The 25,985-nt window shown below is 43.1% G+C and overlaps 1 long non-coding RNA gene across 3 annotated transcripts in view; it reads left to right on the top strand.

Annotated features, from left to right (window-relative positions):
• The first annotated feature begins 304 nt into the window (after positions 1-304).
• LOC131278044 (uncharacterized) overlaps positions 305-25,985 on the top strand; it is a 119,852-nt gene continuing 94,171 nt past the window's right edge. The window contains exon 1 of one of the 3 annotated variants that reach the window (XR_009185165.2): positions 305-454. This is a non-coding gene — a long non-coding RNA (uncharacterized lncRNA). Of the gene's footprint in view, positions 455-547; positions 697-25,985 lie in introns of those variants that run through there. The other 2 variants (XR_009185164.2, XR_009185167.2) reach the window with 2 other exon arrangements.

Here is a 25,985-nt window from a genome sequence, read left to right on the forward strand (position 1 = left end):
CGTGTGTGTTTTTCTCTTCCACCACACTGGAGCTCCATGAATAGGGAAAGGGGCTTCCATTGTGTCCCTCTGAACTTCCAAGTCAATGCAATTTTTAACCACTGGCTTGTGGTACTTTGAAAATCACCAGGGGCTGTCAGAGTTGGGTCCTCTGAAAAATTTACAGTGCTAAATCAGAGCATATGCTGGGAGGGAAAAAATTGCTTAAGATTGGAGCAAGTACAGTATCTGTCTGCCCCCTAGTGTAAGAGTCCTCGCTGCCTAAAATTCAACTTTAAAAGAAAAGGAGCTCTTAAAGGGAAACGACTTTGGACTCACGTAGGCATAGGAGAATGAAACTTCTGTACATTTTAATTTGAATAATTCTTCAGGATTTAAAATTAATTGGCTCGGGCTTGGTTGGACCAGATTCGGATCTCGCCACCTCTGCGTTCCCCGAGTCACTGGCGAAGAGGTGATGATTTTTTTTTTTGAACTGGGTTTATGTGCGTCCCCCTCACCCCCTCCTCTCCTTTTCTTTCTCTCTGTCTCTGTCGTGTCTCTCGTTGGCTTTTTAAAAATGAGGAGCCGTTCTTTGAGCGTTCTGGAAGAGCACAGAATGGCTTCTTAAATCAGTCCGGCCGCGGTTGCAATGGCCAGCAAAAAGGTAAAGCGTTGCCTGAAAGCCGCACGCCAGCTCCACCACCCCGCCGGATGGTGAGTACCCTTCACGTTGCGATTCTCGTAGCTTAACCGAGCTCTCGCCTCCCCGCACCGCGGCCGAGGGCGCCGGGCAGGGCTGGTCTCCCTCCCTGCCTGGCTGGCTGTCAGTTGCACAAGGTTGCAAAATGAAGCGCACAGGCAAACCGAACAGTAAATTCTGATACTTAGTGCGAGCCCGGCAGCTCTTTTGCTATAAAACCCAGTCGTCTGTTGCCTGGAAAGCCACGTTTATAGGACTGGTTGTTAGTTTGCTCTATCGGAGGAAATGAGTTTGAGGAGACAGGACGAGGAGATGGGAGCTACGGCAGTCTTTACGCTTCGATTTAATCATATTTTGGCAGCTTTGCAATTGTATTTTCCACCTCTCCCCCCACCATCACCTCTCTTACCACACACATGTAATAAAATATGGCAATGCATCGAATTGACTCTGTCCCCTCCTTCCCCAAACCCCTTAAACCACAGTCCTAGGCATTTCATACACATTAGCAAACCAATTTTTTGAAAAGCCCCAAGTCATCCCCAAACCCCACGCAGCGCAAGGAGAAAAGTGAGAAAGAAGAGAGAGAGAGAGAAAAAATACTGTAAGTAAACATACCAAAACCATATTTGCCTTGTTCAAGGTCCCAAACCGCTTGCATCTTCCTTCTAAACTGGAATAACTCTCCTTTAGTTTGGCGGGTGAAATAAACGCTTTGTTGGCCCCCTGAAAAGATGTGTCTTTGATAATTAAAGAGAATCTCCTCCTCGGTGTTTATCTAAGCGATTGTGCAAACTGATAAAAAAGTAGGCACTAGCCTGCAGGGAAAAAGAGGAAAGGTGAAGGGAGAGAGCTTCCACCTCAAGGAAGTGCTTCCCCATGCATTAGGCGCTCAGCCTTGGAAAACCCTGCACAGTAACTTTAGAGAGACAAGGTTTCAGGGAGCTTTGTACATAGCTGCTGAGGAATGCAAGCCTCGCCTTTAAGAAAAAAAAAGCCCCAAACCGTAGGTAGGAGATGTCTGGAGTGATCCTTGTCTCTCATCTCATTCCTTAGAAGGAAGAGTGCGTTGTTACACCTTGTTTGGGGCTGGAAAGACGAGACTTTAAAAACACCCGTCCAATTGAAAAAAACCTCCCAACTTAATGAGTTTAGTCGGAGGCTGAAGCACACGGCTCAGCCTCAGCAGAAAACCGCCGACCACTATGGGCGATATTGCAAGGCAAGACGGCCCGAGGCACCGCCAAATTCCACTGTTTGGGGTCGAGAGGGATGGAGGCTAATCCTAAAGCAAGCTGGAAAAAAAAAAAAAACCGACAGAGGTGGGAGAGGAGGGGGAAAAAGCTGCAGCCTCCTAGGCTGGCAGGCAGGCTCTCCTCGCCCTGGATCAAAGCTAGAACTTGAATCAGGAGGGCAACATTTTCCCTAGGAATCCGCTGGAATCCTCATTTTCTACTTTTAACTCAGATCCCCCCAAGTGATTTTTTTCCTCTCCCCGGCGGATTGTAACCCCCGCTTCCGGTCCCCATTCCAGAACTTTCCTGAAGAGGAAACCCATTTATTTTGGGGGGGAGGGGTTCCCCATTTCATGTCTTAAGATAATGAATGCTTAATGTACCCCTCCTTACACCCCCTCCCAAAAGGGAATACACTAACTAGTGAAAACTGAGCACAGGCTATGCTGCCCCTTGCAGTTTAGTACAGTTTTAACTAATGGATTTTTTTTTGTTTTGTTTTGTTTTAAGAGAAGAATAATGGTGAAACACGGATCTTTTATTTTAGGAAACTGTTATGGTAAGATGTGTGTCAGACTTGACAAATGGAACTAACGCTCTTCGGCTGCTTCTTGTCCTTGTCTTAAACAGGAATTAAGTTAAACACAGTGCTGAATGTTAATTACATGTTTACTGGCTAATGAAAATTACAAATGGTTTTGCCACCTCAAACAATGATGAAAACTCTGAAGACACTGTAATTATATACTTTGAGGGAAATAACTCAGAATATTGATCATAAGAAGTGTAAATCTTTTTTTAACTGTTCATTAATACCATAAATATGGGCTACAGAAGTTCTTCCTTGTGGTTTGTCTCCTCAGTTATACCGAGTGGATGGATGGATGACGGGAGGCTCCTCTGGGGAGGCAGTGAACTCATTCTCTTAGTAGAAGGAGGCCACTTGTGTAACTCATTGGTGTCCCCTCCCTTTCTCCCCGCCCCCTTTAACCCCAGCAGAAGGTCCAGGGATACTTGAATGTGGGGGTTGGGGGGTTCAGGGCAGGTGAAGGTGATCTTAGCTCGGCCTCTCCCCTCCCCTCCCCTTGTCTTTCCTCCTCTCCCTCCTCCCCGCAGGTCTGATCGATGACCGCCTTCCCCTGTAGTCTCTTCGCCTATCGGGCAACTCGGCTTTGGGGGTTCCTGATGGGAGACCAGCTAGACGAGGCACCTCACCACAACGCAGCGCCGCAACCCTGACAACTGAAGTTCCCTCCTTTAGAGGTGGCTCAGGCAGTTCATTGCAAAAGAAAGAAAAAAAAAAAGTTGGGGGTGGGGGTTGGCTCTTTGGGTAGGTTGGCTCAGGGCGGCTGAACCAGAACTGGTTTTCCTGGGTTTGGGAGTAGAGAACGGTGGTGTTTGTTTGTTTACCTGTTTGTTTTCTTTTAACTTTGGCCAGAGTCCTAGCGTTGGCAGCCATTCGCTCTCGGGGGTCAAAGGTGAGGCTGTGCTAACCCTAAAAGCCTGGCCTGGCCTGGCCAGAAGGCCCAGCAGGCGCGGTGTGGGCATCGTCAGCCAGACGGCCTGGCCCTTTGGAGGGGGCCGCCTGTTAAACCTGCACGCGGGGGCACAGCAGCACCCAGCGACGCCGGTTTTAAGTGGAATATTGAGGAATTTTTTAAAAAGTGCCCTAGGCTTGTGGGACTGGAGTCCTCTTTTCCCCTGAGAATTCCCAAGGCGCTGGTCTTTGTCTTAGAAGGAATGGAGTTTCTGAATGGTGTGAAAGAGACAGAGAGGGTCGCTTCAAATCGATTTTACTTGTCCTTTCTGTCTTTTCGGATCAACGCCCTTCAATGGGCACAGAGGTGCTCTTTCAACCAAAAACTTGTGCTACATTTTCTGCCTGTATTGGTGCTAAATACAATAAGCACTGGGCAGATTTTTTTTTTTTGGTGGTGCTCCAAAGCTAGAAAGCACCCTAATTAAATTGTTTTATATGGACAGTCAGGACGGACCAATTAAGTATGCATTAGTATAAAGATATAGTCTGCAGATAAGGCGGTTTAGAAAATCATTTGTAGGACAAAGGAGAGGGCGCTAGCGTTGGGGTGGGTGCCTGGACCCAGCAAGGCCGCGCACCTTCCTCCCTGGGCCCCAGGGGAATTGGGAGGCCCGGGCCGCAGGTGAGAGGGGAGCGGGCCGGCTAACAGGTGGGCGGCAATGTCGCAGTCGCTCAGGCCCGCGCCCAAGGCCGAAGAGCAGGGCAGCCCCAGGGCTGGTACGTCTCACGTCCTCCTACTCGGACCACAGAGCGGGCCGCGAGGAGGTGGCTTGCGCGGGCCGTGCCCGAGTCCGGGCGGAGCCCACTGCCCGGCGGCCCAGGTCCAGGGCGCGGCCCTGCATTCAGGAAGGGAGTGTGCACCCGGGGGAGGCAGGGAGGGTCGGGGCGCGGGCACCGACGCTGCCAGGGCTGCAGCCTCGGGCAGCCGAGGTCAGGGCGGGCGCCCCCCTCCCCACACCTCCAAGCTAAGCGCTCTTTCCCTTCTAAGGAAAGGGGTGCTTTTCTGCGAAGAAAATAAAGTTTCCCACCCGACGCCACCCGAACGCAGGGGCGTCGAGGACCAGCCGCTGGCGTGGCCGGAAGACGGCGAGTAGGAGGGCTTGGGGCGCGGAGTGGCTCCCCGTCGGGCGAAAGCAGCTCTGGGCTCCTCTACCCCCTCTCGGCCCTCGAAGGTGTGAGAGGTCGGGGCAGGCAGAGAGCCTGTCGCCCGAAGGCCACAACCCCAGCAGAAGGGAGCCCGGGCCTCGCCGCCTCGCTGACCGCGGCTGTGATAGGTGGTCCCCGGGCCGCGGGGGCGCGAGCGCGGCGCGCCGCAGCGGGAAGGGCGCACCGGGCGCCCTCGGGAGGGAGGAGGGAGGAGGGGGGAGGGAGCAGCAGGGCTGGGGGAAGTGGCTGAATGTCAAAAGTAAAAAGGTTGAAAAGCCAATTTTCCAGGCGCGCCTTCGCCCCCCTTTGCTGGTTGCAGAGGCCGTAAATCAGCGGCCGCGGCGCGGGCGGGAGGAGGCCCTCGGCGGGCTCGGCGGCCCCGCCCGGCCAGCGCGCGCCTCCCGGTGGGCCCCGAATCGATCCGAAGCCTAGCTGAGGATGTCACCGCACTAAATATTTACTGATCACACACAAATAGCCGGGGCTCGAACGATTTTCCTCTGTGAGGAGAGCGCAGAGAGAAGGGTAAATCATTTTATTAGTGTGGATAAAGCCCAGAGCACACTCCGGGCTGGAGTGTTTTAAGATGTGTCTTCAACGGGATGAAAAGAGTTAGGGAAATCGATACCGAGTGATTAGAAGCCCCCCGGGTGACGAAGGGGGCCGGGGCTTGCAGGGATTTGGCGAGGCTGGGAGGCGGGAGCGCGCCTCGAGGGGGGCGGCCCGACCACCGGCGGGGATCTCGCGGGCGCAGGCCTCGGTGCGTCCTCCCTCCCCGACGGGAGACGCGAGGGCGCAGCGGCCCGCGGGGCGTCCGCGGCGGCCGGGCTGCGCGGAGTGGCGCCGGCGAGGGCTGCGCGGGCCGCCGCGGGCCAGACGGCGTGGGAGCCACCGGCTCCACGCCGCCACGATCGGGGACCGCAGGCGCGGCGCGGGGACTCCGGCAGGTGCCCCCCACGGACCTGGCGGCCGCGACCACTCTGCGACTCCCCGGGCGGCCTCCGGGAGTCCAGGTGTGGCCCAAACCTGCCGGATTTCTCCCCCTGGCGTTTCGGGAGCTCCCTCCAGCTCCGACTCGCAGCACCCCCAAACTTCCCCTGGATAAATCTCTGGCCCTCACCTCCTTTGGTCTTTCTAAAGGGGCCTCTGCGGCTCAGCCCGGCGAACTGCTGCGCCCCCCTTCCACCCACCCAGTCTTTAGGGCGGCGGTCCGACGGTGGAACCCACTCGGGGGCCGCGGGGCAGGAGGGCGAATGGCTTCCACGCTCGGGGCTCAGGGGCTGGAGGAGAGGAAGCCTGAGGAGGAGGAGGAGGAAGGCCGGCGCAGGGTGACTGATGCTGACCCAAGCCCCAGGAAGCCTCCGCTCTCCCTAGGGCGGGAAAGCAGCTTTGGGGGGTGTCAGGCCACACCCCTGTGATGGAAACCCGTGTGGGGGGCCCCGACGCTGGGATCAGGGAGCCCAAAGTGGCCAAGGTGTCGGGGCTCGCAGGGTTTGCTAGGGTCGGCAAGGCTGGAGGGGGCGGGGGGAGTTTGCTGGGAGGGAGAGGAAAAACCTGCTCTCTAAACTCAGGCAGCAAAGTCCTGGCGCGCAAATGGCTTTTCACTTCTCGAAGCTCGAGGCTCGCTACTGTGAACAAACCTTGAGGTTCGAAACAGCTGCAAATAATCAAGTAGGCACTAATTTCGGGGGGAAAAGGAGGGGAGGTGGGTGAGGAAAAGGGGGAGTCTTTTTCGTTTTTCCTTCTTCCTTTCCTACTCCTGACCTTACCCTGAAACCTCTTCTCTTCCTAAAGAGACTGAAAGCTACTCCTCTTTATTTCATTATTTTATTTTATTTTAAAAGGCTTCCTACTCCGCACCCCACCCTTAGTGCTCGATTTTCTGGGCAGCTTGAGGGATTTCAGTCCAGGCTGTCCTGCTTGGCTTCTGGGTGCAACAGGAAGCATAGCTACAGATCCAATTAACCATTTTCCATAAGGGAGATTTTTTTGTTGTTGTTGAATCCCAGTGGGTGGGAGCGACGTGTTCAGGTGTGATGTGAGGCGATCGGTGCCTCCAGCTCCTTCCTCGGGTAATCCTCTAATTTTTGCAGTGGAAGCTCGCGAGCTTCGCTGACCCGGAGGGTGTCAGGATCCCGGTCTCATTAACCCTTCCCGGTTTAGACAGAACGAAGGTGAACTCTACTAAGCTACCAAAAGGCAAAAAGGAAGGAAGGAAGGAAGACAGGAAGGAAGACAGGCAGGGAGGAAAGAAGGAAGGGAGGAAGGAGCAGCAAATTCATTCCACTTGCGAGGTTTCCGAGCTCTCTGCTGGTCTCTGGTCCACCCCCTCCACTCCCACCCTTCCCATGAAAGCGGGTTTCCATTCACAGGGACAACAGTCTCATCCATCAACGTAGTACACTCCTTGGAAATGGACTTTAGGGGAATAAGAAAACATAATGTAGTGAAATCTTTTTTTTTTTCCTATTTAACTGATCAACCACCCAGTTCACTTTAAAAATATTTCCAATGTGTCTAACAGTAAATTATTGCAGCGGGAGGGGGGGTGTTGTTAAAAAATTAAGCTTGTAAAAACCAGTACGTATTTTACCTTCTTTCATTTAAGTCAAAGCTAACTTAGAATCTTGTCAATAGCCAAATTATAGCCATAAAACCTGGATGAGATTAGAAAAATATATTCTGCTGGCTTCAAACCTGGTGACATTTTAATAGGTAGTTATACAACAGTTATGTGCTTGAAGGTGTATACACTTGGATGTGCATATATATTCTTAATCCTTGATGGATTAAAGGTTCATATGCTCAGGCACTAGATAGAGGCTGTCACTCATGTGTACATTCCGGGAGTCTGGCAGAAGGCAGTGCAAAAGGGAGTTTGGAATGAGCTCCTTGGAATCACTATTGTTACAACGCAAGCTGAAGCAACTTAGTAGTGATAGAGCTATTGTGGCTCACAGAATGATATAGAGACACTTCAAAATAAAAAATATTAAAATTTCAGTTTGATAGCTTTGGCAGGGCATGTATAACAAAGTTGAACATCTTTTGCATAATGTATTTATTTTAAAAATTAGAGATATTCTTCACTATTTTGCTTTTGCATGGATGGAACGATTGAAGTAGAATAGGCTCTGGTTGGACATGCTGATATAAGGGGCTCGCTACCCATTTCACAAAGTCTGATGTGGACTATAAATGCTCTTAATATTAATATTATATTGCAAGGCAAAGCCTGCTGGGGAAGTTCAAAAGATACCTACAAGCTATGTGGACATCAGTTCTTATTTAGAAGTGGACAGACTAAGGACTGAGCACCCGATTCTCTGTATTTTCTCTTTCTCAAGAACCGGTAACAAAATCTTTAAAATGACAGTTCATTTTGAGTATGTTAAAAAAAAAAAAAGCATTAATCAATGGTACCAAGTGCCAGTCACTTAAATGTGAAGATGTTAGTAAGGCAAAAGTCCAGATAAATTAATATTGTTAATGAGCTGCACCAGTGTATTTAAAGAAAATACAAGCAGAACAACAAAGGGATTATCTGATTTAATTTCATTTAACCAGAAACTCAAGGTGAATTTCAAAAAGAGAAAAATAATTTAAGGAATAATTTCCATTCTATTGGTTTTTTAGAAGGCTAAAAGAACAGTTTCAGTATAAAGTTTCAGTATAAACAGTTGCAGTATAATTAGAAAATAAGTAGATGAGCAAAGTCAGGTACACCACCACGATAGAAAAATGTTATGCATGAATTTGGAAAACATTTAATTAATTACATTACTAACTATACTTCTCTTCTAAAAAGGCAGGTTTCTTGAAATGTTGAAGATACACTTTAAAAACCAACAACAAAGTACTTTTGTGCAAAAATTAAGAGCAGGGAGAAAATTAATTTTTGTGCAAAATTAATATCATTTAACATTATATTTACCTTTTTGATCATAGAAAACCATAAGCTTGAGAGTTTACAATGTGAATCATTTAAATAGAATATACACTGGACTTTTTATTTTGAATATAGGATAGAGAAAAGCACTTTTCCTAGCAGTCTATTACAATTTATAATAAATTAACCAACATTATCCAAGAGATTCCTACGTGCTCTCCTGAGGTAAATTAGTTGAGATGATATCACTTAAAATAGTTAAAATAAAATTGAAAACATTAAAAGAAAGGAATATTGAATTCAGTGAAAATTGTCACATTGGCTATTTCTTGACAATTTACTTCATATCATGTGTCAGGGAGAAGTTACAAATTTTGGTAATGATGTTTCTTTTCAGAATGTGTGCTAATCCATTTTTTTTTACTTTCAAAGATATGCTGCAGATTTTAATTTTGCATATACTTTATTTCTACGTTATTAAAGAAGCTAGCATTGTGAAATTTAAGTGGCGAGGAGGGGTTAAAAAGATATATTCTTGAGAGCCTCCCTGAGTAATAAAGACTTATGCTTATTTATTCATTGATCTTTTTCCTTCATGAGGTTTTCATTAATTCAACAGTTTTTAAAATCATATACAATTTTTCTAAAACTCCAAAGGCATCAGATTTTTCTTAGGGAAGTGCAATTGAATGTTTAGTTATTAAAGTGCTACTAATTATATTCCCCAAGTTTTTTTTCAAACACACACACACACACACACACACAAACCTGTTCTTCTTTCCCAGCAGCTCTGAAAATTGCAACTGGCATGGCTGTGGATGAATATTTTATAGAAAAGCCTTTAACTCCCTTTTCCTTTTTACCTTGGAAATGCCTTTAATTTGCCTTTTATGCTCACATACTTTAAAAAAGCATTAGTCAGTATGCAAGAATTATCCACCCCTTTTAAAAATCAATGAATAAAAATTCTAATTATAGAAAAGAGGTGTGATGTTTATTCTGAAGTTTCAGTAACATACAAAGTTTTCTTTATAAACCAAAAGAAACCCTATCCTAGATAAATTAAAACATAGCAGCTGTTTGGTATGTTTATATTCATAGCCTTTTGCCTTTTTGTCTTTGACACTGAAGTATCTGGGTTTTGTGTTTATACATTGCCTAACTGCTAACAAACAGTTACTTTTTTGAACTTAAAAATAACTTCAAGTTGTTTTTGCATTTATAGCTTAATGCATTATTAAATTGAGAAATAATATTCATTTCTATGTTCAAGTTTCTATGTCCAGGCAATAAGGAGCAGGTAAGGTTCTACAACTCCCTCCCCCCCCCCCCCCCCCCCCCCCGCCACATACCTATATTAATTAAGGATGAAAAATCTTAGGATTCAGTGTGTTGGTAATACAGGCACTTTGTTGTTATAATGGAGCTTTTTAATAAGAGTTTCCAAGAGGACACACACACACATAATTTTTGAATTTTAAGTCAAGTTTTAACCATATATCATCTCAGGCTTTTTGAAGGGAAGGAAGATTTGAAAAATCAGCCTCTAAAATAAAAGACTAAGTGACAGGATGATGGCATGCTTCCATTTTTGGAGATGTTACACAAGCCTATTTTAACAATGGCAATAGCATGCTTTTTCAATGAGTGCAAAATGAGGTGATTATAGAAGGAAAAAGAGAAAAAGACAAACGTCCCTTCCCCCTCTCCCCCACCAAAAACAAAAGCAAAAAAAACCCAAAACAACACCCCTTCACACACACACAAACAACAGTAAAATACAAAACAGAACAAAAATCAAACCCAAATCCTAAATCCCACAAAAGACGCCCCTTACCACTTTGGGGGAAAGTTTCTGTGTAACTGTGGGTCCTGCCAGAGCTCCGGGACTGGTCTACTTTTTAAACGCGGCAGGCAATAGGCAGACTGAAGTCAGCTGCCTGGCGGCCTGAGAGGAGGCAGACCTTTGGGGCTCGCCTCCAGATGACCTACTACTTAGAGGTAAACTTTGGGACGCAACTGTTGAAAGTTAACTCTCCCTTCCAAAGGCAGGACAGTGAGAGCTGGTATAACCGATTTTATTCTTTGCTAAGACATTCCTAACTTTTATGATTTGCCGCCCCCCCCCCCCTTCCTTTACTATCTGTCTTTGTGCCTCCAGGGCCAGTGAAAGAGCAGGGCAGATTCTAGATTGCTTTCAGAGTTTGCTTTCTCTGATGATGGATTACCATGTCAATTTAAACGGCATAGGATTAATTTGTTTCAATGATTTCTCTTTAGGCTGAATGCCAGCCGTTTTTCTCTCTCTCCCCTTGCTCTTCAGAACAACAACAACAACCAAAAAAAAAAAAAAAAAAGCTTTCCTTCCATATTCTAAGTTAAGAGACAATAATAGAAATAGACAAGTTAGGTGTAATGTTGCAACACAGTTGTAGGTCCTCAGACCTTTTTATCTCAACCTAAGAGGCTGAAACATTCAGTCAGTCACATTAAAATGAAATTGGACTCAACATTTAGTCAATAAATACTTGTCTTGTAGATAATCCAGTGCCGAGAGCTTTTGACACATAAGGACTTATTTGTCTTGGATAACAAGTTATTAATATGGCACATTTAAACTTGCCACCTACAATAAGGCTATTGAGATCTATAGCAAACTCAGATGGTCATTGTGAAAAAAAGTTTGAGGGAGAGAGACATTTTTGAGGATGCATATCTTTATCGTAGCTTTACCATATATAGATATACACATGTATGTGCACTGGTAGCATATGTATATTCCAGATCATAACTGGACAAAAGTTCAACAAGTTAAAGAACTTCCATCCATTATGCAGATATATCTAACCTCTCCAAAATAAGAATGTACTAGGGAGCTTTCTCTTTTGGAAGATTTCTAAAGTGCACAAGAAAAATGCTGCTCATATCCAATTTCTTTGCAAGACCAAACCCATTAGGAGGTGGAAGATGACACATAAAGCACTTTGGTGCAATCCAAAATCAAACATCCCCTCTCCAGTTTTTCACCTGTATTAAACTTGCAGCCATCTAGATCATGTCGCCTGTAGAATTAAGGCAATTTAAGTGAAATACTCTATCCCTAAAGTGATTATTTCATTTTCGTCTCTAAAGGGAGCTCCTCGAGTAGATGAAAAAGGACAGGGAGGAATTTCTTTCTATGGACTATGTTGAGCAAATGCGGATAATCGAGCACTGGGCTTCTTTTTCACCACCTCTTTTTCTTAATTGCCTCTCCGTTCCACAGCATCGCTGCCCACTGAACTTAAACATCATAGTTCAGGGTCATAAAACGCATTTCAAATATGAACCAAATGGATGTTATAGCCATCCCCTTTTCCTAAGCTCTCGCAATGCATGGACGGGCTTCATTTAAGCAGGCTTTACTTTCTAAGGACATATGCGATCAGAGACCAGTGGCTGTCAGAACTGGAATTTATGCCATTTTAATTTGTTAAAAAGTTGTTGGTTGTTAACCTTAGGGAAGATTGTACATTTCTAAGAAACCAAATCTTTGAGAGTTCTCCCTGGGAAATGATGTTACACATGAACAGAATATCCAGGCAAGAAAGGCTAATTGAATGAAGAGAGAGAATTAGGTTAAAAAATAGAGTACAATCTAGTATCACATTTTCACGAGTGTAACTTGAAATGAAGGTGTCTCTGAGTTGCCAGTGATGCCAGACTGTTTAGATGTTGGCCACAGATGGGAACACCTATTGAAATGTGTCTGAAGAAGATTAATAGGGCTTGTCACTGTTGGGAAAGCACTGCTTTGCTGTAAATTTCTACCAGCACAAGATGAATTACCGATGAATGCTCACTTATCAACCCCATCACTATCGTTCGACACTAAATCAAATTGAGAAGTTATCTGCAATCAGAAAATTTCTTTTTAAAATAGACATACACCTTTAGGCCCCAACACTTTAATAATCCCACTCACAAAACAATTCCTCATCCCATGATGCCTCTTTAGCTTATACAAAATTCTATCTCAATAATGAATATGTTTTTAAGTTTGCTCAGAAGAGACAGCTGGTCAATAGAAAAGTTTGACAGTATTTTAACAAGGGTATGAGGGCTTCTTGGAAGTCACCATTTAGTATTTCATAAAATGTGTTCTTTTTACTTTATTATAGATTTTTCTCTCCCTTATTTGGAAGGCAAAGGAGAGAGTGGCTTGCTGTTTTTCTGTTCTCAAGTCTGCTACCTAATCATCATCTAATCTGCTAGTAAGATAAAATTATGAGAGAACTGCAAGTTTAGGCAGAGAACAATATAATAGGATTAAGTGGATGTCAGTGATAATTGAGGAAATGCATTTATTCTTTTGTGATTTAATGGTGTTTCATATAGCTAATTTTTAAGGTCATTTATTTGAGATGCAAAACAGGAGTATTATTTCTTTTTATTATCTGTTAACCAACTCTTAAACATCCAGAGGCTTTCCAACCAAGGAATAGTAATATTGGTAATAAAACCACCAAGCCTTGTAGTTGTATAGGGTTCTACATTTTAAAAAGTGTTCTCGGATGCATGATCCATTTAATTTTGACAGAAATCCTATTCAGGTAGCTATTTTGAACCCTCACTTTGCTTGTGAGGAAACCGAGGCTCTGAGAGGTTAAGCAAGTTTTCTGAAGCCATGATGCTAATCGGAGCATAGTCAGAGCTCCAAACTGGGTCTCCTCGATTCCTTTCATGATCTTTCCATGCCAAATCATTATGTAAATGAGGATGCTTAGGATGATTATGATGATACTAACAGCAGTTAATGTTTACTGCGTTAGTAAGGACTATGGCAAGTATTCACATGCTATTTTACAACATGTAGCAGGTAACATACAACCCTCTGAGGTAGATACTATTGTTATTTCCATTTCACAAGAGAAAAAAACCCATGAAAACAGGAACAACTGAGGCTTCCGGCTCGCCCCAGATTCATATAGCTTGTCAGCTAGGTCATGCTGTTCAGATCCAGGGAGTCTGAGTTCAAAACCACTGTCATATCCTAGATTCCTGGTTCCAAGAGGAAGCACTGTACTCCGTGGTCACAAGGAATCCTGCTTAGTTTCAGAACCTAAAAATCCTTCAGAGTTTGTAGGGGAGTAGGCCCTGGTTTGGAAATAAGGAGGCTTGTGTTTACCTTCTGGCTTTGCCAGTTACTAAGTCAGAGACGCAACCACTTTGAACTTTATTTTGCTCATCCATAAAATGGAGTTGTTGAGACGAATGAAATTATGGATATTGCCCTTGGCTGCTTCTCTCTGTCTCGTCTCTAAAAGGAAAGAAGAGCGGAACAAGAAGCGAGGCGGGGACCTGGTGAGAGGCTGTGGCTCCCACGTCTGTGGCCTGCTCTTTGAGATCCTCAAAAGACCCTGGGCTCACTCAGTCTCCATTGCCTTCCTCTCTGCCTCCAGAGAGCATTCAGTTCTCAAGAGAGCGATGGCCCTTTAGAAAGTCATACTGCTATAAACCCGAAAGAGAACCTCTAACGCCTTTACTTTTCAGATAACAACAAGAAGATAAACCTGAGGTCTGGAGAGGGGTAGTGACATACTTAAGCTCAACTAGCTGATTTGTGACAGAGTTGAAAGTGGACTCTTTCTCTTGGCCTTCAAACCAGAGAGCCCTCTCTTCCATTTCCCCTATCCTCTGCTCTTTATTCAACAGAAAACATACTTGAGATGATTTGGTCATATATAATGTTTTCCCTATTTTATATGATACATTTACTTAGGCTGTTATTGGCAGTGATATGAAATTTTCCTAAAACTTCCACAATAATTTTTAATGCAGTCAATTACGTGAATGAGCCAAGTAGTTGAAGCAGCAATGATGACTCCCTCACACAATAATAAACATATTCTGTAATCTTCATTTGGTCACTATAAAACTCCAATCTGTATTTATTACAATGTTCCTCTGATGCTTTACATAACCAAAATTGCCAGATTTATATTCTTTAATGGTTCCCCAATGGGAAAAACCTGTGTTCTTTATCTTCCTTTTCCTGTCCCAAATCACTCTTCCACAAACATTCCCTTTTTCGTGAGCCTCCGTCTGGGTTTAATCAGAAGTTGCAAGACAAAATGTGCATTATTAAGAAATAAAAATATTTTCAGAAGCAATCAAAGAGATGAAAGATTGATTCAGCATGTAGATTGGACCTAATTCAAAGCAGCTTTGTATTAATGAGGACTACTGAGATACAAAGTCCTGGGCCGTTGTGGCCACCAGTTGGAAATTCTGACTCGTTAGAATAACCTGTCAGGATTTCTCTGGCTAGGTGTACAAAAATCCTTTTTCTGCAATGCACGTTTTCTAGTCTCTGGACTGAACCACCTTCCTCGCCAGCCCTCGGGACTTGTCGTAGTCTTCTTTGAGAAGTTACGAGTAATTGCTTCTCTTTAGAGTTTAGATCAGCGAGTACCTCCCTTTTCAGAATTCGGAAGTTGACTCAGTATTAACTTTCATAAGAACATTTTGGCCAGCAGGCATCTGTATTGCAAAATTTTTTTCTTGGCTTAATAAAAGGTATCACATTATCTACCTGGTCAATCTCTATTGGCTTTCAAAAGAGAGACATGGAAAAACCTAATAAGCCTCATTAGGATGTCTGCTTTAAAAACAACAGGGCTGCCTCATTTAGCGTGTTGCTTTGAAATGTCCCAGTAGAGCTGGGTGGTCATTGCTTGAATACAGGTATTGCTAATTTGGGATCTTTGTCAGTCTGGTAGCTCTGGAAAAAAAAAAGCCTAATGTGTAGGAGGAATTTTAAATACACAAGGAATCAAACCCTGATTGTTGTATTTTGTTTTTGTTTTCTTTCTTTCTTTCTTTTAATCCCACTTTTTGTGCACATGGCCATGTGTGAGAGATGGCTTGATTTTCTTGATATGGTTCACCCATCCACAGCTGGAATTCCAAAGGGGACTGAAAATGTCTTTTAAATCAACACAACTCAGGGAGCCTGAGAGAACAAGTTTTCCTTTGTTGTAGGGTATAGTATTATTTGCTGTAGGTTTTTTGATATACATTCTAAATTAGGCCTGCAAAGGCATGCTTCATCTTTAATTCATCACTCTCAGCTGAAAGAGATTAGCAATGTCTAGCACGCACCCCTCGTATGGTGCTGACCTCATCAAGTATGGCCTGAAATTAATTAGCCTCATTCATTCCAAATGGAAAAGGATAATGGAGCAGCATTTTAGAGATGACCATCACAAATTGTATGCAGCATATTTAAAAGGCCCCTATTTCCAAACCATGTAGATTAAAATTCTTTCCAGGGTTTACAATATGCGAGAGTTATCAAAGAGCCAGAGCAGAGCCTGGTCAGGTTTCGCGTGCACGCATGCGTGCATGTGTGCGTGTGTCTGTGTGTGCAGAATTGTATGTTGCCTGTGTGATTGTGCCTGTGCCTACCGTGTGCAGCTGGCTTGCTCGCTGGGATAACTCCTGCAATACTCGAGAAACAAAAATTGAATGTTTAATACTGTTTTAAATGACCTGGTGATAGAATACATTAAGCGGACTTGTTATCATTAACTGGAGCATGCCAGCGCAAACTTTGCTGCTATTTTCCAGTAAGATGCTATTCATACTCTAATTTAGAAACAGAAAAGCCTCTTAAAGAAATGCTTGATTTTTCTATTTTGAGTTATTTTTGAGACTTTCTGTCTTTTCCCAGTCCCTACTGTTTGGTAATATTTTTAAACATGACTGAGGGCTAAGTTAGATTACAGAATCACTTGAATGACCATCTTTCTAAGATTAGCTGATTTTTTCCCATTTGGGGATTGACTAAGGGAGGCCAAATATTTGACTATCATAACTGCTTTCTTTTCTAGCCAAAAAAATCTGGACAGAGATTCTTTGGTATTCTCGAAGATGTTGTAAAGTTTATTTTTTATGACTAATAGTTGTGGGACTACACATTGGAAGGAGGAAAAACTCATGACTTTTTTTGTGTTTTCAGATTAAAATTTTTAATAGTATGGAATGTGGTCATTTTATGAAAAGGTAGAAATAGTGTTTTGGGGAATTTTGTATAGTGCATACTGCTTAAGAAAAAAAATTATCCCAGCATAGCTTTGTTTAGTTAAATTAAAAAGTAGATATTCAATATTCAAAGTAATGTGACTACAACGCTTCCACTTAACTGTTGGAGTGAAAAGTATAATTTTAGGCAAATAATCTTTTCAGAGCTTATTGATATATTAATTTCCATATGTAGGTTATTTAAGATTATTTTGTCTTATAATAAAACAAAAACTGGAAGCATGCTGCCCATATCTCTGTAAGTATAGAATTTAGAAATTTCTCTCAGCTCACTTTTGCCTAATCTTCTCATCCCAGAAGGCCCCTTTATCTAATGGGCATATATCATTTATATGTATAAGATCATCAATCACGAACTGTGAACCTATCATTTTGACATAAAAGATCTATACTTAAATCTTCCCAAACCTCTAGCATATAATTTGAGGAAATTAGCTAGCTTAAAGTCTGGGCTTTTGACTTCTAGGGGATGAAATGGAAAATAGAGAAAGCTTAGATTATACAAATTTGATTTAAAGTCAGAGTGTAACTGAGCCATGGATAAAAGAGGATATAATGCAGATCCTTCAGTGTTGACAGAAATAGATAGTTTTGCTAATTATCATCTGGTCAATTTGGGTTTTTATGGCAAATAGATACAATATTCAATAAAAGGGAATACTCTGCAAAAATGACTTGATTCATTAAAGCACATGTTTAGAAATACATTTTTCTCATAATTATTCATTCTTGAGACAAAGGAATATATGAGCTCTGTAATATTGTTATTTTCTCAAATAAAGAACAGTATGTCTCAATTTTTATGAATTTTTTTTATCAACTGAGGTGAAAATGGCAGAAAAACCGTAAATATAAGGATTAAGGCTGTATGAAATCTGAGTTCATTCAAATGACAAACTCAAAGTAACGCTCAGATGAACTTACCCAATTTCATTTGGTATCCACCTGAAACTATAAATCCTCTCTTGGCATTTGAGAGAAGAAAAGAGGTTCACCTAAAATTCAAACCAGGTTTTCCTAAACATAACCCAGATTGACTAACTTTAGGGTAAACTACAGTTGTGTTTTGGGTTCATAATAAAATTTCCATACCACTTTAGGTAATGATGAAAAATAATGGGTTATGGGGAAAGAAATGGAAGATGCTTTTGGAATGACTATTTTATCTTATTTTATTTCATATTTCCTGTAATGTTCCCTTTACTTGCACAACATTGACTTTTCCCATGATACAAACTACTGTTCTCACTAGTGAAAAAATGAGGAAGAGTGAGTTTTCCATGACCTACATTTAAGGATGGCTTCACCTGAGTGGCCAAGGGGGAAATCGGCAGTCCTTGGGTTGTTAAATATATGCAAGAGTTTTCAAAATGGAGAAACTAGATGATATAATATTAACTAATATTTCTGATAATCAGGCACTGTTCTAAGCACTTCACATGTATGGACTCAATTTACCTTACAACAACACTACAAGGCAAACGTTATGATCTCTAATTTGCAAATGAGGAAAAGGAGGCATGGGGAAGTTATCTCATTTTCTCAAGGTTGCCCTGACAAGAAGTGGAGAGATTTGAACCCCAGGATGCCTGGTTCTAGAAACTCTGTACTTAACTCCAGTGCCCCACTGCTCCTCTAGGGAAAATACAATATTCTTTGGAAAACAAACTCTTGTGGACTATGAATGGAAGGAAAGATTTTTCATTTTTTATTACCGAGAACAGTAGAAAATTTAATGGGAAAAGCCAAAGAACAGAAAGCTCATTTTTGTCTAATCTCCTCCTCTCAGTAGGAAGGCCATTGGTTTCCCCCATCTCCCATAACTCGTTGTTGAGCTTCCACTTGAAAAACTACATTATACAGAGGATACTTTAGCACTAAAGAGATAGAGATAAACTGTGGAATTCGAAGGAAAACATTTTTACAAGAGTATGAGAGACTGACATGGGAGGAAAGATGAAAAGAACTAAACAAGTAGAACATGCTAAGCAGTAATTAATAGAGAAATTGTGAGTATTCTAGAAATATTCAAAAGAAAGGAGTGGGCCTAAAAATGTCACAAGGGAGGTCAGAAAGAGGTAAAGAAGAAAGTAAGAGAAGAACAAGTGAGAGGAGCTCTGTTAGATTTTGTCATCTTGCAAGACCCACAATGAAAGCAGGATTTCCTTGGAATATCAAAGCTCAAACCAAAGAATTTGCAGGAAAACAAGAAAAAACAATTTTGGGCGGGGGGGGGGGGTGTTCACTGCCTTGTGGAGGCTGAGGTAGAAAGCTAGACTGAAATATCGTGGTTTAAAAATGCTTTATAGAAAGTGGACTTGGTCCAGTGGTTAGGGTGTTTGTCTACCACATGGGAGGTCCGCGGTTCAAACCCCGGGCCTCCTTGACCCGTGTGGAGCTGGCCCATGCGCAGTGCTGATGTGCGCAAGGAGTGCCGTGCCACGCAGGGGTGTCCCCCGCCTAGGGGAGCCCCACGCGCAAGGAGTGCGCCCCGGAAGGAGAGCCGCCCAGCGCGAAAGAAAGTGCAGCCTGCCCAGGAATGGTGCTGCACACACGGAGAGCTGACACAACAAGATAACGCAACAAAAAAAGAAACACAGATTCCCTTGCCGCTGACAACAACAGAAGCGGACAAGGAAGAAGATGCAGCAAATAGACACAGAGAATAGACAATCGGGGTGGGGGAGAGAAATAAATAAAAATAAATAAATCTTTAAAAAAATGCTTTATAGCATAATGATATATACCCCCCCCCCCCCAAATCTTTATATTCACAAACTCATTTAATCCTTATGATGGGACTGCAAGGTATATATTATCATCTCTACTTTACAGATATGGAAACCTAAGGTCAGGGAGATTAGGTCATCTGTCTAAATTCACGCAGCCTATAATCTTCCCAGGCCCTTCCCAAGCTTCGTCCATTCCAGGGCATCACACTACCTTCTTTCACACAGAGTTTCCACGACATTTTTCCAAAGGTGATGTCACAAAACTACTGGTTTTGGGCCAAATTCATTATGACCTGCTACTCTCAAGGAACGTACCCGTAAAAATAAAACAGAAATTGGAACGAGACCTAGGTCTGCTTCTGAAATCTGGCTGACATCTTCTAGGAGGTGGCTCAGTCTGCTCAGCTCTTGCAGAAGCCGTGCATGTGAAGTAAACACCCAGCAGCCAGCTCAGATGTGGGAGCAAACGAGAGATGGATGAATGTAGGAGAACAGAGTGGAACTCTCTAAGCAGGCCCCAAGTCTCCTGTATTTACAGGCCCCCACGTGAAATCACCTGACTGTTTATAGGCATTTTAGTGCTGATGAAAAGACTGTGTTACACTCCAGACTTCTCCCTGCCAAAGGAAAAAAGTTCCAGGTCCTTTAAAAAGTATGTAAAGTATCTGATCTGAAAAGTGGCAACAGCATTTGGGACCAATTACCCAGATTAAGAGGCAGCAATGCTCTGTTTACACTTTGTAGCCAAGAGCCATTTGGCTCTGGCCAACAAGCTGGAGTTTGGAAATGACAGGAATTTCAGCCTCCATTGACTTCCCTTTTGACCTGTGTGGCTGAATATTGAGAAGAGCAGGTAGAAAAGCCCTGTTGTTACTTGCCCTAAAATTTCAATGAACAGGGAATTGAATACTGCCTTCCAGATAAGAAGTTTAACACATAGATCCCCTACAATGAAATTGTGGGTTTTATTAGTCATGGGGCAGTATAATTGACTGTATATGATGTGTCCGGATGTGGTTTTTCAGGTTACCACTCCTTCAAAATAATCTTTGCAAAAAAAGTTTAGAAAATGAAGGCTCTCTATTGTCTTTTGCTTAATTACGATTGCACTTCCATTTAACTCCATTTTCCAATATCGTTTGGATTAACTTGCAAGGAATGTTAGACAGTGAATTTATTACTATGAGAACTGCTCTGCTGAGAATGGTTAGAGAGACCACGGCAAATACATACAGCCAATGCGGTGAAAAATGAAGCTTCTAGATCATTTGGCCGAAACTCTGATTCTCATAGAGGTTTGGAACCCTTAGGGAATGAGATTTAGATTTCTTCTTCTACAGAGTAATACCAATGTCCACTTTGCACAACCCTGTTAAATTAGAAGTTTTTGAAAATATTCCTTTTTCTTTTAATATAATTTTGATCTCAAGGGCGTGACTTTGGCAGGGGAAAATAACCACAAAGGTCAACTGGCAAGGAAGAAAAACAAAACAGAAGACGTCTATTCCTGTAGCACAAGCAGGCCAAATGCAGCAAGCCATTATTTTACCAATAGTCGTAATATGTACATGCTCAGTGGTCCAAGAATTTAACCATTTTCAGTGCCTCCGCTTCAGCATTAAATTAGAAATAAACGAAGACTGGGACCCAGCTATTATTATTATTTTTTCAAAGTTCTATGGGCTGGATAGTCATTTAAATGGAAAACACTATTGAGGTTGTGATTGTGGAGTGCTGTCCCCACAAATCTTATGATTTGTAAAGAATTTAAAAAAATCTATTTAGCAGGGCTATTTTAACTATTTAGCAGAGCTGGCTTCTACGGTCACCCACATCTGTTGCCTGTGTTGTTTTCCTAGGGCTGCCCTAACCAATGGCTACAAACGTGGTGACTTAAGACAACAGAAATGTATTCCCTCACAGTTCTGGAGGGTGGAAGTCCAAAATCAAAGTGTCAGGAGGGTGCCCTTCCTCCTAAGTCTCTAGAGAAGAAAGCCCTTCTTGCGTCTTATAGCTTCTGGAGGCTCCAGCCATTCCTTGGCTTGTGGTTACATCAGTCTTATCTCTGCGTCCATCTTTACATGGCCTTCTCCTCTGCCCTCTGTCCCTGCTTGTCTGTCTCTTTTAAGGACACTCATCAGATTTAGGGCCCACCCAGGTAATCTCTGATGAGCTCACCTCAGGAATCTTAATGACACCTGCAAAGACCCTTTTCCCAAATAGCATCACATTCACGTATTCTGGGCATTAGGATGTGAACATATCTTCTTTTGGGGACCACTCATCAACCCACTACAATGGCATTCCAGACCCTTCACGTGTCAACATAGATTTTTGGATAAAATTGATTTAAAGAAAAAACTTTATTCAATTTTGGATTTTTTTCTGACTGGTTTATCTCAACAATTTGCAATTTTCTGCAGGGTCAGAGCTTCTGGAAACAATTCCCTCACAATTAACATAGCCATGATAGTAAGCTCTCAGCTCAATGCTATAGTAGCCACTGGGGAACAGACCAATTTTCTAGAATAAGGTTAGGACTAAAGTGCTCTGTGACAATGCTAAGGTGGATGGTGTTGAAATAGTTATGTAAGTGTGAGCCGGAATCCAGCTGGGAGAGGGAAGACATTGTCTGCCCTTAATTCTGGCTGGTTCCTCAGCACTCCAACATTTCCTCATCTATACAACAGGGACAATCTGCTTTTAAAATCATTTGAAATTCAAGGCCCACTAGTGGAATCAAGAAGTCATGGCAGCCTTCCCTTGGAAGAGAACTTGGAGGCACTGGTCCCACTGAACCCAGTGGTTTGGAGGTGGGCAGATGGTAAAACAATGAGCACGGATCAGGAGTTGCAAAGTCAAGACAGGTAACGTGAATGTGTGAAGGTCCGGGTATCAGGTAGAGGAAGTAGTAGGACTTCAACAAAATGGAGAAAAGTGTCCATGCTAAAGGCCATAAAATGCCAATAAAAAATTGAGTTGGCTAAACTGAATTCATTCTGGGACTGCCTTTAGCAACAAGGGCTGCCAGTTTGGCCAGGGCCACGCGGAGTGAAGGGAGGGAAGGGCTTCCTCTCCACAAGGAGGCCCCGATCGGGGGACTTCGTTTTAAGGAAGTTTTCTTCCTGCTGTGTGTCTCTGGAGCATCTTTCCATTGAGCCTGGTTCTGTTTTCAGAAGCAATACACCTGAAGCACATCCCTTCTCTGTGTGACAGACCTTCAAACACTTGAACATCACTTTCATAAATCCACTGCTTTTGCTTTATTGGAGACATTTCCCAGTTCCTCATTTGACATGGACTTAGAGGTTTTGCTTTTCTGAGTTGGACTCCATTTACCAGAGTCTCTTAAAAAGACATGTCCAGAAATGAATAAATTACAGGGCCATGGGGTCATGTGACTGGCTTTGAACAGAGCCCTGAGTCGGGCAAGACCCCCCTCCCATTCCATGGAGTCAGATCTCAATCATCCAGGGCTTGTACAGGGGATTTTATTGCATTTAAGAATGTTTCACATTTATCCCCATTAAATTTCATTTTGTTTTGGCTTTCTGGTAGCTTTTAGAGTCTGTCTCTCTTATTTTTTGTTCCTTTACATATTGACAAGCATGTTTTTATGCTTTTGCCCAGGTCATTGATTTAAATATTGCAGAAACCAGGGTTTTTGGGGTTTCTGGGGTCTTTTTAAAATTTCCTATTATATACTTTTTTTTCCCCTGGGTTTTTTTTTTAAAGATTTATTTATTTATTTAATTCCTCCCCCTCCCCCGGTTGCCTGTTCTCTGTGTCTATTTGCTGTGTCTTGTTTCTTTGTCTGCTTCTGTTGTCCTCAGCGGCACGGGAAGTGTGGGCAGCGCCATTCCTGGGTGGCTCTCCTTACGGGCGCACTCCTTGCGCATGGGGCTCCCCTATGCGGGGGGCACCCCTGCCTGGCAGGGCACTCCTTGCGCGCATGGGCCAGTTCCACATAGGTCAGGGAGGCCCGGGGTTTGAACCGCGGACCTCCCATGTGGTAGACAGACGCCCTAACCACTGGGCCAAGTCCGTTTCCCTCCCCCTGGGTTTTTGATGTCAGTAGTAACTATGTTGAAAGTAAGTATATGCTTATTTCTTCAATTACATCATAAGTAGTGGTTAAAAGCATGGCCTCTGGAATTAGAGCAGCCTGAATTTAAATTCTGTGTCTGCCCATATACCAGGTGTGTGGCCTTGGGCAAGCTATTTGATTGATCTGTGCCCCAGTTTCCCCATCTGTAAACTGGGGATAATAATGTAGCTATCATATATGTTGTTATCATGATTAATGGAGTTAATCTATGAATAGCACTTAGAATAGTGCCTGGGACCTAGCATGCACTATTTATTATAAGGAATAAAATAAATTGAGGCAAGATCCTTGAAGACAGGGACAATCTCTTGTTTAATCTGTATCTTCAGAGCCTTGCTCTGTGCCTGGTATATATTTGGGGCTAATCTAATGGATATATGGATGAATGAGTTTCCATGGTATTGTACATACTAGACGTAAGCAGATAATAGAGTCAAACCTAAGATTCCTAATAATAATATAATTTTTATTATTACAATAAAATTATAAAAAAGAGGTCATTGACCATGGAAAGAGATATTGTGCATGTTCAATCCGAGTGGTTATTCCGCCACTAATCTTTTAATCATCGATAACAGCTTCAGTGTCTTTATGGATGCTAATCAACACATGCCTCTGATTAGCATGGGGCGGGGGGGGGGGGGGGGGACATTAGAAAATCACATTCTAAAATCCACTCTCAACTCCAAAACGTAGAAAGCATTTTGCTTCGTTTGCACTTGCCCCAGTCTGAGAGGGGATGCTTCCTATTTTTAGTATGAAAAGCAGCTTAACCAAAGAAGACTGAATTTCTTAGCTGAATCTTCATTTTGTTAAAACTTTTGTAGATTCCCGGGCCACAGGCAGATTCATTAAAAAATACATGCTAAAGAAAGAAATGTTTCAAACATCACGCACTGCATGGAAGTGTCGGCATCTCCCTACCTTTCCATTAATGCAGAAAATGGAGGGCTGCCTTCTGGGTGGGTCCTGATTTAAGTGCACAGCTATGTAACTTTCCCCTCGGTTCGGCTTCAGCGTGTGCAGCTCTCATCGGGTTGAACATTTAAATGTTTTAGAGCTATCTTTCACATTTCATTCCCTTTGAACTTCCGTCCATGCCAATTTAAGCACATGCAGGATTCTCCTCCTCTATTAGTACAGTGGAGCTCAAAGAGTAAAATTCACTGGTGTTTTCTTCTTTGTGTGTGTTCAATAGGTACCCCTGAAGCGATTACCTACCGTGAGATGTGGGAGGAGTCATTCTGTAGGAGCAGGGGCCACCCGTAATACGATACGTGGTTGTTGAGTGGGTAAAGTGCTAATACTTTTGACAGCCACCGTCCTAAAGGGGTGTAGCAAGTCATTTGAAATTTGTACACAGACTGCCCTCTCCATTACACATCACCCATATCATACCCATAATCTCCCAAGGCAGAGCTGCTATTACACTCAGCGGGCCGCAGTCTGCCCGTGCTTATAGACACACAATTCCCACTGACTTCGTGCCACGGAGGCACTTCAATGGGAGTTGTCAGCGGCATAAATTTAGCCCAGTACAGTCACAACCACAGCAGGCGCAGCTAAACAGAGAGACCTGGCTGGATGTTAAAAAGGCGGAGGAAGAACAAAAAAGCTGCCAGTTTTCATAAGAAATCTTATCCCTAGAGCATTTAGAACTGTAGCCCGATACTCCCCACATGCTTTATCCTCATCCCACAACCTGGGGATCCCAGGCTGGGACTTGGAAGCAGCTAAAACAGAGTGGGCATTTTAAAAAAGCCTGCTACAAGGCATAAAACTGTGCTTTGCATCCAACCGTATTAAGTGAGGGGAAAAATTCCCCGTGGATGATCCTTAGAACCTTCAGTTACCAAAACGTGAAGGACCATCTTGGGATCAATGACGCTCTTTAAATGACCAACATTTAAAATACATCGAAAAAAGGCACAAGGAAATTGAGCTTCTGAAAGTTATTAGGCTATCCGCTTTGGATGCCACATTTTATAACATTGTCATATATGTTAAGCTGACATAATAATTGCCATATTAGACCTTCGTTAGTCCTTTCCAGCATATTATCTAATGCGTTTCTTTGGGAGGTGCTTCTTGACCTGTCAGTTATCTCCAAATCCTGTCTTCTAAAAGTGTTCAGGTGTCATTGACCTCAAGGCTTGGCTACAGGAACTCCAGGATTTAATCCTCAGTCCTTGGAGTCACGGTCTTTGGCAGTTGTAAACAATAACGTCTGTTCACAATCATCGAAAGTGCTGTATTATAGCAAGCAGAGACTGGGTTCAAATCCCTGCTTCATGCTGCCTGATTGTGCTTAGCAGCTCCAAGCCACAGTTTTCTCATCTGACAGTAACCTCATGGAAATGTTCTGAGGTGATCAGAAAAGGTGCGAGGATGCACTTAGCACAAAATGAATGCTCCGGTGAATGGATGGATCCAGGTCTCAACATATATGGTACATAGTAGGCACTCAGTGAAAGCTGCCTTCTTCTTCTTCTCCTTTTCTTTCCTACTACAGCCCATTAAATTAATACTTATGAAAACCCATGTATATTAGAAAGCTACCTTGAAAAT

Source organism: Dasypus novemcinctus, chromosome 3, assembly GCF_030445035.2.
Source record: "Dasypus novemcinctus isolate mDasNov1 chromosome 3, mDasNov1.1.hap2, whole genome shotgun sequence".
In the NCBI taxonomy this organism is placed as follows: domain Eukaryota; kingdom Metazoa; phylum Chordata; class Mammalia; order Cingulata; family Dasypodidae; genus Dasypus; species Dasypus novemcinctus.